Source organism: Xenopus laevis, chromosome 2S (genome assembly GCF_017654675.1).
Source record: "Xenopus laevis strain J_2021 chromosome 2S, Xenopus_laevis_v10.1, whole genome shotgun sequence".
NCBI lineage: Eukaryota > Metazoa > Chordata > Amphibia > Anura > Pipidae > Xenopus > Xenopus laevis.
Window position 1 is genome coordinate 160,574,026 of NC_054374.1, and position 12,653 is coordinate 160,586,678.

Consider the following 12,653-nt stretch of genomic DNA (forward strand, 5'->3'; position numbering starts at 1 on the left):
TCTAAATGCCAGATACTTTGGTAAACCTATGAAAAATGGCCACCAAAATGTTTCAGAGGAACCCTGGCAATCATATTTAGGGTGCTTTTTCTTGGTGCGTAACGATACATGGGTGATATGGTACTGAGAAGTTGAAGCTTTGAGGCAATTTTCAGATATTTCACCAAAACCGACAATTGTGGGAAAGCCTTGCGACTCAGTAGTTTGGAGCAGAAAGGCATGGGTACCCATTTTAGATTCGGTAGAATGTGTACTTTCCAAAAATATATGGGTTTTGGGGGTAAACATATATTTCTGTGTTTTTACCCACAAAAATGCAGTCAATGTGTTGATTTTTCATTAGCTGAAGTTACCCACGGGACTGTTTGTATGTGCTAACTTCATTTTGGGGCCTCTAAATGCCAGATACTTTGGTAAACCTAGGAACAATGGCCACCAAACTGTTTGGAGGAACCCTGGCAATCATATTTAGGGTGCTTTATCTTGGTGCGTAACGATACATGGGCGATATGGTGCTGAGAAGTTGAAGCTTTGAGGCAATTTTCAGATATTTCACCAAAACCGACAATTGTGGGAAAGCCTTGCGACTCAGTAGTTTGGAGCAGAAAGGCATGGGTACCCATTTTAGATTCGGTAGAATATGTACTTTCCAAAAATATATGGGTTTTGGGGGATAAACATATATTTCTGTGTTTTTACCCCACAAAAATGCAGTCAATGTGTTGATTTTTCATTAGCTGAAGTTACCCACGGGACTGTTTGTATGCGCTAACTTCATTTTGGGGCCTCTAAATGCCAGATACTTTGGTAAACCTATGAACAATGGCCACCAAACTGTTTGGAGGAACCCTGGCAATCATATTTAGGGTGCTTTTTCTTGGTGCGTAACGATACATGGGCGATATGGTGCTGAGAAGTTGAAGCTTTGAGGCAATTTTCAGATATTTCACCAAAACCGACAATTGTGGGAAAGCCTTGCGACTCAGTAGTTTGGAGCAGAAAGGCATGGGTACCCATTTTAGATTCGGTGGAATGTGTACTTTCCAAAAATATATGGGTTTTGGGGGTAAACATATATTTCTGTGTTTTTACCCCACAAAAATGCAGTCAATGTGTTGATTTTTCATTAGCTGAAGTTACCCACGGGACTGTTTGTATGCGCTAACTTCATTTTGGGGCCTCTAAATGCCAGATACTTTGGTAAACCTAGGAACAATGGCCACCAAACTGTTTGGAGGAACCCTGGCAATCATATTTAGGGTGCTTTATCTTGGTGCGTAACGATACATGGGCGATATGGTGCTGAGAAGTTGAAGCTTTGAGGCAATTTTCAGATATTTCACCAAAACCGACAATTGTGGGAAAGCCTTGCGACTCAGTAGTTTGGAGCAGAAAGGCATGGGTATTCATTTTAGATTCGGTAGAATGTGTACTTTCCAAAAATATATGTGTTTTGGGGGATAAACATATATTTCTGTGTTTTTACCCCACAAAAATGCAGTCAATGTGTTGATTTTTCATTAGCTGAAGTTACCCACGGGACTGTTTGTATGCGCTAACTTCATTTTGGGGCCTCTAAATGCCAGATACTTTGGTAAACCTATGAACAATGGCCACCAAACTGTTTGGAGGAACCCTGGCAATCATATTTAGGGTGCTTTTTCTTGGTGCATAACAATACATGGGTGATATGGTGCTGAGAAGTTGAAGGTTTGAGGCAATTTTCACATATTTCACCAAAACCGACAATTGTGGGAAAGCCTTGCGACTCAGTAGTTTGGAGCAGAAAGGCATGGGTACCCATTTTAGATTCGGTAGAATGTGTACTTTCCAAAAATATATGGGTTTGGGGGGTAAACATATATTTCTGTGTTTTTACCCCACAAAAAATGCAGTCAATGTGTTGATTTCTCAGTAGCTGAAGTAAAGTCCTGATCAATTTGGATGTGCTAACTTCATATTGGTGTCTCTAAATGCCAGATACTTTGGTAAACCTATGCATAATGGGTATCAAACTGTTCAGTGGACCCCTGGCAATCATATTTCAGGTGCTTTTTCTTGGTACCTAATATAGTTTGGGATATGCGGAGCAGCAAAATAAAACCTTTGAAATGATTTTTCAGAATTTTGAATTTTTTTTTGAAAAACCGCTATGTTCAGACAAGCTTTTATGTTTGGTAGTTGGGAGTAGAGAGACATAGTTACCCATTTTGTAATCGGCAGAATGTGTACTTTTCAAAAATGTATGGTTTTCTGGGGTAAACCTACGGTTTCAGGAGTTTTTGCCTTGGAATCTAAAGCATGCCGTTTTCTGCCTTAGTGCTTTCAAAATTCGGCAATATACTGCCGGGAGTTTTTGAGGTACAGAAGTCCTAAATCTCCCTAAAACTATACATATCTGGTATTGGCACGTTCGAGAGACATAAGGCTTTCCAAATCAGTTGGATTTTCATCCGTAAAATGAAATATTTTTCTGGTATAAATTGATATACGATGAAAAATGGTAATTTTTCATTTTTTTTTTGGTATTTAGCACTATAAATTTTTTTGCACAGGTGGAAATACATGAAAACTCAGGCAGATTTAGAAAGCTCAGTTTCTACCGAAAAAAACAATGTATAGTTTTCCTAGGTAAACTATAGGTTTCCCCTCAGAAAATGCCCCTAAAGTGAGAGAGCACAAAATGTTTCAAAAACGGCTGGCATTTCGCGTAACCAAAATGTGAAATTCTGCTGGCACTTAAAGGGTTAAACAATTATTCCGTTTTTCTCTATAATAATAATAATAATAATAATAATAATAATAAAACAGTAGCTTGTATTTGATGCCAGCTAAGATATAATTAATCCTTATTGGAGGCAAAACCAGCCTGTTGGGTTTATTTCACGTTTACATGATTTTCTAGTAGACTTAAAGGATAAGTAAACACTTAAAATAAGTGAATGTAAAATTGATGAGTGTGTTATTCTAAGCACTTTTGTAATGTACATTCATTATTTATTTTCTATTTATTCCAAGCTATTAAAGGGCACCAATCATGACCAAAATCATTTACTAAGTAAATACACTATGTGAAAGTTCAAGAAATCCGATATTTAAAACAGTTAGAATTGTTTGTATAATGTAAATGATCAGCTCACTATTCCTTCTGCAAGATCTCCCCTATCTCCCCTGCAGTTCTAGCTGAGGCAGCCATCTTGGATTTCACTGGCTCCTCCTACCTATATCTTCCCAGCCAACTGTAGCTCTGAAATCTCGCACATGCTCAGTTGAAATTCCTTGCTTGCTTATCAACCCTTCTAAGCTATTTTCAAATCAGCCAAACCTGTGTGTTAGCTGCTGTTCAGTAGTGCTGCCACCTGCTGGAAGTTACTGTGTGTCCTTCATTTGCATAATGACTTTACCAGCAGGGGACAAGATAGGGAAATCTCCTGATACTTCTAGTGGAGGAGTTTACTAAAACAAGGCATTCTGGGTAGAATACTCAAAGCAGTGTTACAATCTGAGCATGCTCCTGAAATTTGCATATTAGAGTCTCTGTTATAGTCACAGTATGGCCTCCCTCAGTGAAAGAACCCATTTGACAAAGTAAGGGATTTTTTTAAAACCTGCAGTTTTTTCAAAAAACTATATATGTAGTTTGATTAAACGTGTTTAGCTTGTACTGGTCAGATTGTTAATATGTGTTTGATTTTGGCTGTGATAGGTGCCCATTAAGGGATACATGTACTGTTAATATGAATAGATTTTGTTCCAACAGCGCCACCTGCTGGTCAGTTTCCCACCAGTCTGACCACCAAGTAGTCAAGGAAGTTGTCAGGAGAAAGAAAGAGGCTGCTCTGATGGTCTTCTGCTTAGGAAAGATCTGACAATGTATCCCTTAATATCTTGGAATGAAAAATGAATAAATAATGAATGTACATTGCAAAAGTGCTTATAGCACCCTAATCAATCTTACACTGGCCTTAAGGTATGAAGATCCAAATTATGGAAATCCGATATCCGGAAAACCCCCGGCCCAGAGCACTCTGGATAACGGATTCTATACCTGTATTGGAGAAGGTTCAAGGGAGAACCAATGTCATAGTTTCAAAATAAAATGTTGAATGAGCAGGTGTCCATCTAATTGTGGTAATATGGTTTATATGGAACCCAATGTAAATCCTTAAAGGGATACTGTCATGGGAAAACATGTTTTTTTCAAAACGCATCAATTAATAGTGCTACTCCAGCAGACTTCTGCACTGAAATCCATTTCTCGAAAGAGCAAACATATTTTTTTATATTCAATTTTGAAATCTGACATGGGGCTAGACATATTGTCAATTTCCCAGCTGCCCCTGGTCATGTGACTTGTGCCTGCACTTTAGGAAATAAATGCTTTCTGGCAGGCTGCTGTTTTTCCTTCTCAATGTAACTGAATGTGTCTCAGTGGGACATGGGTTTTTACTATTGAGTGCTGTTCTTAGATCTACCAGGCAGCCGTTATCTTGTGTTTTGGAGCTGCTATCTGGTTACCTTCCCATTGTTCTTTTGTTTGGCTGCTGGGGGGGGAGGGAGGGGGGTGATATCACTCCAACTTGCAGTACAGCAGTAAAGAGTGATTGAAGTTTATCAGAGCACAAGTCATCTGACTTGGGGCAGATGGGAAATTGACAATATGTCTAGCCCCATGTCAGATTTCAAAATTGAATATAAAAAAATCTTGCTCTTGTGAGAAATGGATTTCAGTGCAGAATTCTGCTGGAGCAGCACTATTAACTGATTCATTTTGAAAAAAAACTTTTTTTCCCATGACAGTATCCCTTTAATGACTAGATTGAGGGCAAGAAGTTCTGTGGCATCAAGAGATCTTTGGAAAAAACAGTGTCAATCCTTCAGGAGCCAAAGTTGAGGGTACTGGTGGGCGTTAATTTAAATAAGTGGTTATTTTGGGGGGGGGGGAAGATAGGAGTGCCATTAGAGCTGAGTATGGATACATACTATGGTTGTGTTCATAAAATATAATGCTGTTATTACAGGGGGCACTGGTTGGGGTTGAAAGTGGTTACAAAAGCACAACAAAAATCAATAAAATGTGTTTTCAATGGGCCAATGCACAATTCCACAGGCAGGGACTGAGGGATAATGATGGGACTGCACAATGTCAGGGGTTGGTGGGAGCTGTAGTTTAGCAACATCCAGCAGTCCACCAGCCAACCATGATTTCTCCATGCCTTACTGGCAACTAACAGTGATATAATACAGAGTACTGAGGGCAACCGGCTGACTTTAGTTTAAAGAAAGAAACCAGCTGCTCTTGGCTCCGTGATTCAAAGCTCTGGACTGAATGTTGCCGTAGTGCTATGCAGAAAAAAACCCAGTACATTAAAATTTATTGTGAGTAATTTTTATAGAGGTAATATAACTACAAATGCATTTACAAATGGTGCTTTATGGCTGTCGCGCACCCGATAATGACTGTGTTATCCGCCAGCCCCTGCTGCTGCCGTAAGTAATGTTTATACCAGTGCTATGACTTAAGTGAGGTAATATTAGTGCTTATGGTGCACTCTATCAATACTTATTGCTTTACTCTAAGCCAATTCGACCATGAGATTATTATTTATCAACTTGCATTTGTACAATCACTACCAACCTAAGGAAGCAATGGAGATGCACTTTTCCTCTCAAACTGCTTAAACCAGCTTGGATAGCTTAAAGGGGACCCGTCACCCCAAAAAATTGTTTAAAATCCTATTTTATCACATTAGTCAAGCAAAATTAACTTTAATTACACTATATAAATTATTTGAATCTTGTTTCCTTCAGTCTGGGAATTCATAATTATAACAAGCAGACATGAGTAATTTTGTGGACACTGTTATTAAGACAAGTCTTGCATCATCTCAGAATCTTGTTTGTGCACCAGAATGGGGGACCTGATGTCCATCCCCATGTCCTGGTTACACAATTAAATGGTGAAGAGAATGGGGGAATGTGGGGAGAGCAGTGACATGTAGGAAGTGCTGAATGGAAAGTGAAAGTAATTGTCTGCCTAAGGCATAGAGGAGGGGCAGACAATATTTGATTGACAGCTGAGATTTTTAAATGAGCTTATGCAAGCTATGAATGCTTTAATAAGAAATATAAATTGGATTTCATGTTTAATTTGAAAAGGACTTTTATTATACAGTTTTTTGTGTCTGGGTGACAGGCCACCCTTTAAAGGGCTACTGTAGTTTCATCTTATTTTCTCAGTTGTGTTTGTATAATAAATACATTTCAATATTTTTGATAAATAAATATGTATTTATCTCAAAATTCTTCAACTATGACTGTATTTAACAAACATCTCGGCTTAAAGGAGAACTAAACCCTAAAACTGAATATGGATAAAAATTTAATTTTTTATATAGTGAACTTATTGCACAAGGCTAAAGTGTCAGCTTGTCAATAGCAGCAATGATCCAGGACTTCAAACTTGTCACAGGGGGTCACCATCTTGGAAAGTGTCTGTGACACTCACATGCTCAGTGGGCTCTGATTGGCTGTTGAGAAGCTAAGCTTAGGGCTCGTCACTAATTATCCAGCAGAAAATGAGCTTCCCTGGCTGTAATATAAGCTGATGCTACAGGTTTGCTGATTATTCAATTCTGATGCTAATCAGCCTTATACTGTATAATAGGTACTAGGATTGCCACCTATCTGGTTTTCACCCGGACAGCCCGTTTTTTGGATTTTTTCCTAATTTGGAAAACAGACAGTACATTGTAGGCAATGACATGGCGATCAGCCAATCGCTGATCCCCACATCATGAGCCCCGCCCATGACATCAGCCGCCCTGACCAAAACGTCATCAGTTCCGCCCTGATGTCACCTGCTGAAGGGCTGTGGTTGCCTTGGGCTGGTAAAGAAGCCCAAAACATAATGTGCAGCATTTCTAGCCCACCCTACTCATTGCTTCCCTTTATTGGAACTATGTATGTCTCGGTACAGGTTTTGAGCAAACTAAGGGGGCTGTTCCTGCAGAATTCTACTTAATTTAAGGGGAAACCTATGCTGGTATACATTCATCTCTTTGTACAGATAATGTATTTCTTATTAAATAACCTTTTAAAGAATCATATAAAATTGGCTTATGCATATCAGTAAACAGGGGCATAACTACAGAGGAATCAGACAACTTGCCTCTATGAGTGGATTCAAAAATAAGCACCTGCTTTAAAGCCACGGGGAGCAACATCCAAGGGGTTGGTGAGCAACATGTTGCTCACGAGCCACTGGTTGGGGATCACTGGAATTTGGGAAGAGATTCCAGAGAGCCCTAGTGAAGTACCTAGTGGAGTGCATGCATGTGTAGAGTTAATGAGGGAAGAGATGAGGAGCAGGTCCTTAGAAAATCGTAACGAGCAGTTAGTAGTAGTAACAAGTTAGGTTGAAAAAAGACACGTGTCCATCAAGTGCAATCTTTTAACTCTATTTTAACCTGCCTAACCACTAGTTGATCCAGAGGAAGGCAAAAAACCTCATTTGAAGCCTTTCAAATTTGCTTCAGAGGGGGGAAAATTCCTTCCTGACTCCAAGATGCATTGGGACCAGTCCCTGGATCAACTTGTACTATGAGCTTCTCCCATATCCCTGTATTCCCTCACTTGCTAAACACCAACCAACCCCTTCTTAAAGCTATCTAATGTATCAGCCTGTACCACTGATTCAGGGAGAGAATTCCACATCTTCGCAGCTCTTACTGTAAGAAACCCCTTCCGAATATTTAGCCGGAACCTCCTTCCTTCTAATTAGAATAGGTGACCTTGTGTCAGCTGGAAAGACCTACTGGTAAATAAAGCATTAGGGAGATTATTATATGATCCCCTTCTATATTTATACATATTTATCATATCACCCCTTAAGCACTTCTTCTCCAGCGTGAACATTCCCAATTTGGCCAGTCTTTCCACATAGCTAAGATTTTCCATACATTTTACCAGCTTAGTTGCCCTTCTCTCTTCCCTCTCTAATACAATAATGCCCCGTTTGAGCACTTAAAACCAAAACTGTACAGCATATTCTATATGGGGCCTTACCAGTGCTCTATACAGTGGAGGAATGACCCTTTTAATACAGCTCAAGACCTTATTTGCCCTTGATGCTGCTAAATGCCATTGCTTGCTACAGCCACATTTTATAATCCTTCTCCATTATGGATTTGCCTAGTGCAGTCCCAGGGTATAAGTGGATATTTTTACATCCCAGGAAAATTACTTTTATCAGCATTGAATCTCATTTGCCACTTAGCTGCCCAGATTGCCAGTTTGTCAAGATCATGTTGCAAGTGTCACATCCTGGATGGAATTTATGGGCTGGATAATTTTGTGTCATCGGCAAACACTGATACATTACTTACAATACCCTCCCCTAAGTCATTAATAAACAAGTTAAACAAAAGTGAACCCAATACCGAGCCCTGAGGGACCCCACTAAGAACCTTACTCCAAGTAGAGAATGTCCCATTAACAACCACCCTCTGTACCCGATCCTGTAGCCAGTTTGCTATCCACGTGCAAACGACTTCATTAAGCCCAACAGACCTTAGTTTAGAAAGCAGTCGTTTGTGGGGCACGGTATCAAACGCTTTGGCAAAATCCAAATAGTTCACATCTACTGCCCCCCCACTGTCCAGCATCTTACTTACCTCATCATAAAAAGCAATCAAATTTGTCTGACATGACCTATCCTTCATAAATCCATGCTGATTGCTGCTCATAATGCCATTCATTAGGACACAATTTTGACTGTGATCCCTTAACAAGTCTTCAAATAATCTGCCCACCACATATGTCAAACTTACTGGTCTATAATTGCCAGGCTGAGATCATAATCCCTTTTTAAATATTGGAATGACATCACCTCCAATCCATAGGCACCATACCAGACGAAAGTGAACCTGAGAAAATCAGAAATAGGGGCCGGTATAAAACTGAACTAAGCTCTCTTAGAACCTGGGGGTGTATTCCATGTGGCCCTGGAGCCTTGTTTACATTAATTTTTATTAAAGCACCATATCCTGATTCCTGACTAGATTGAGCTGAGCCATCAGTGCAGCTATGAAGTGAGCCTGGGAACTCTGACTCCTCTATTGTATACACTGAAAAAAAGAACTGATTTAGCACATTTGCCTTTTCTGTATCTGTTACAACCATACTGGTACCACGAGGAACAACACTCTCAACCCACATCTTTTTACTATTAATATACTTAAAAAAGCTTTTTGGGGTTAGTCGTAGCCTCTGACACAATGTGCTCCTCATTTCCTATCTTTGCTTTCCGGAATTGCTGTTTTACAACATTTATTATAGTGTTTATATTCATTAAATGCAAATTCTGTCCCCACAGACTTGTAGTAAATGACTTTCTCCTCTTTCCTTTTAACTTCTTTACTTCTATATTAAGCCACATAGGGTGATTCTTAGTGCTTCTACATTTACTCTTTCAGGAAATAAATTGACAACCATTTCTGTTCTGTGTTTTTAGCTAAAAACATAATTGGACCAATCTATGCTCTTAAGGGCAGCCCTCAAGGCACTAAAATGAGCTTTTCTCAAATTCATGGTTTTTGTTGTCCCAATGTTTATTTGTTTTTTGCACCAGACATTAAATGATATCACAATATGGTCACTATTCAGCACTGCAAAATATGTTGGCACTATATAAATACATGTTAATAATAATAATAATAATAATAATAATATGACCCAGGGGTTCCATTACTTGAGATTTGCTATAAGTTCTGGGTCATTGAGAGATCACTAGATCCAGTATAGCATTTTTTCTGGTTGGCGCCTCAGCAACTTGTGACATAACATTGTCATGCAACAAGTTTATAAACTTGTTCCCAATTAAGTGTCCTGTCAGTTCTGTTGCTCCAGTCAATATCTGGGTAATAATACAAGTTCAGAGATACAAGGGTATAGTTATCAAAGAGTGAATTTAGAGGTCGCTACAGTCTTCTAGAGTGAAATTCCGCCAATCTCCATTCATTTCTATGGGATTTTGAAAAACGTTTTTATCAAATGGTGAACTTTCACTTTCATCCTTTGATAAATACACCTTTTAAATCCAGTAGAAATGAATGGAGATCGGCGGAATTTCACTCTAGAGGACTGTGGCGACCTCTAACTTCACTCTTTGATAAATATACCCCAAGGAATGAGATACTGTAATAGATATGGATGGAATCCAAGATGGCAACAGCGTCCAAGATGGCGACGGCGTCCAAAATGGCGACCCCCGCCCTCACCATGTGGATCCTGCTGGTCGCCGCTTGATGACGCCCGCTTCTTCCCGTCTGCCGATCGTGCCGATCGTGCCGAACGTGCGTCGGCGTCAATACGTCTTGACGCCGGAACCTGCGTGATGACGCCATTGCGCCCAAATTGGCACCAAAATCTGCCTATATTAAGCCACAGGACATTACCATCATTGCCAAAGTATAGGTCTTACTTCGTGTATTCCTGGGTGTGATTTCTGCTTATTGATTCTTGTGTACCGACTTCTGCCTGTTTTCCTGGATTGAACCTTCGCTGCCTGAACTGAACTTTGCCTGGACTTCGACCATTCTCTTGTCTCATCCCTGTGTACTTCGATATCGGCTGGCTACCTGCCTCCTCCTTGGTCCACACTCCTACTGCGCCTTCGGGCCCTTACAGTATACTTGGGCCATGGACCCGTCTGAGGAGGCCTCTGCTCAGCCTGACTTCGGGAGAGCTTTTCGAGGAATCGCCTCTTGCATGGAGGCCTACGAAGCCCGGCAGTCTCACTTCGGTCAGGCCCTAGAAGCCATTTTGGAGAAGCTGTCGGCTCTCTCCCCCACGATCCAGGCTCCGGCTGATGCCTCGGCTATGATTCCTGTGGCCCCGATCCATGTCTCTGAACCTCGCATTCCGGCTCCACCCCTCTTCAGCGGTGACTCTGAGGCCTGTAGAGGTTTTATAAATCAGTGTGAGATCCAATTTACTTTGCTTCCCCATCAATTTGTCTCTGAACGCGCAAAGGTGGGGTACATCATTACTCGCCTCACGGGTAAAGCATTGGAATGGACCTCCTAATCGATGACTCCAAGGCCTTTTTCCGTGAATTTCGCACGGTTTTTGATGCTCCTGGTCGGGCAACGTCAGCTTCCTCACGCCTATTCCAGATTCGCCAGGGGACACGTTCCGTTCCTGAATACGCAATTGAATTCCGCACATTGGTCGCTGAAACCAGCTGGAATAATGACAGTTACCATGCTGCCTTCTATAATGGGCTGTCTATGCGCATTAAGGACGATCTAGTCTCCCGTGAAATGCCCTCACGTTGGGAGGATCTCGTCGCCCTGGCAGTCAAAGTGGATACCCGACAGAGGGAACACCAAGCTATCAAGGATCGCCTGAGGAAGGCTCAACCTCCTTTGGCTCCTCGTTTCCAGAGGCCATTTCTTCCAAGCTCCGTGGCGTCCTCTTCTTCGACTATGGTTCCTTCTCCTGCTCCCGCTGAAGAGCCCATGCAGATTGGTCGTGCTCGTCTTTCCGAACAGGAAAAGTTGCGGAGAAGGGCTGCAGGACTTTGTTTATATTGTGGAGGCAAAGCCCATTTCGCCCACGAATGTCCTGTGAAGTCGGGAAACGCCAACGCCTAGGTAAGTTTGGGGAAACTTACCTGGGCAGAATCGTTCCATCTCCCCAATCCTCTGCTCATCGATTCCTTCTTCCTGTACAGATCCAACTTGATTCCAAAGTCATATCTACCCACGCCTTCCTTGATTCCGGCGCAGCTGGGAATTTTCTGGATAAAGTCTTTGCGGAACGTCATTCTATTCCTCTGCAAACCCTGGCTGTACCTCTCCGAGTCTTAGCCATTGATGATCAACCCCTCTCTTCTGCGTTCATTTTCAAGTCCTCGCAAGAACTGTCCTTCAAGGTGGGCACTCTGCACTCTGAGAGACTTTCTTTTCTACTGATTGACTGCCCGTCTACTCCAGTGGTTCTAGGACTCCCCCTGGTTGGGTATCCATAATCCGGTCATTGACTGGTCCGCAACTCAAATCTGTCGTTGGAGCTCCTTTTGTCGACATAACTGTCTGCCGGCTCAGCCTCTTGTCAAGGTTTCTTCTGTGGTCCCTAAACCCTTCATCCCTCCTGCTTACCAAGACTTCGCTGATGTCTTCAATAAAAAATCTGCTGAGACACTTCCCCCTCACCGGTCGTATGACTGCCCTATCGACCTCCTTCCTGGCACCATGCCCCCCCGGGGGCGTACCTATCCGCTCTCTCCATCCGAAACGGCAGCGATGAAAGAATACATCCAAGAAAACCTCCTACGAGGCTTCATTCGTCCTTCTTCCTCCCCTGCTGGTGCGGGATTCTTCTTCGTTGAAAAGAAAGATGGCAGCCTGCGACCCTGCATTGATTACCGAGGTTTGAACAAGATCACTATAAAGAATCGCTACCCTTTACCTCTCATATCCGAATTGTTTGACCAACTGAAGGGTGCCAGCATTTTCACCAAATTAGATCTTCGTGGGGCTTACAATCTTATTCGGATTCGGGAAGGGGATGAATGGAAGACTGCATTTAATACTCGCGATGGGCATTACGAGTACCTCGTGATGCCCTTTGGACTTTGTAACGCTCCT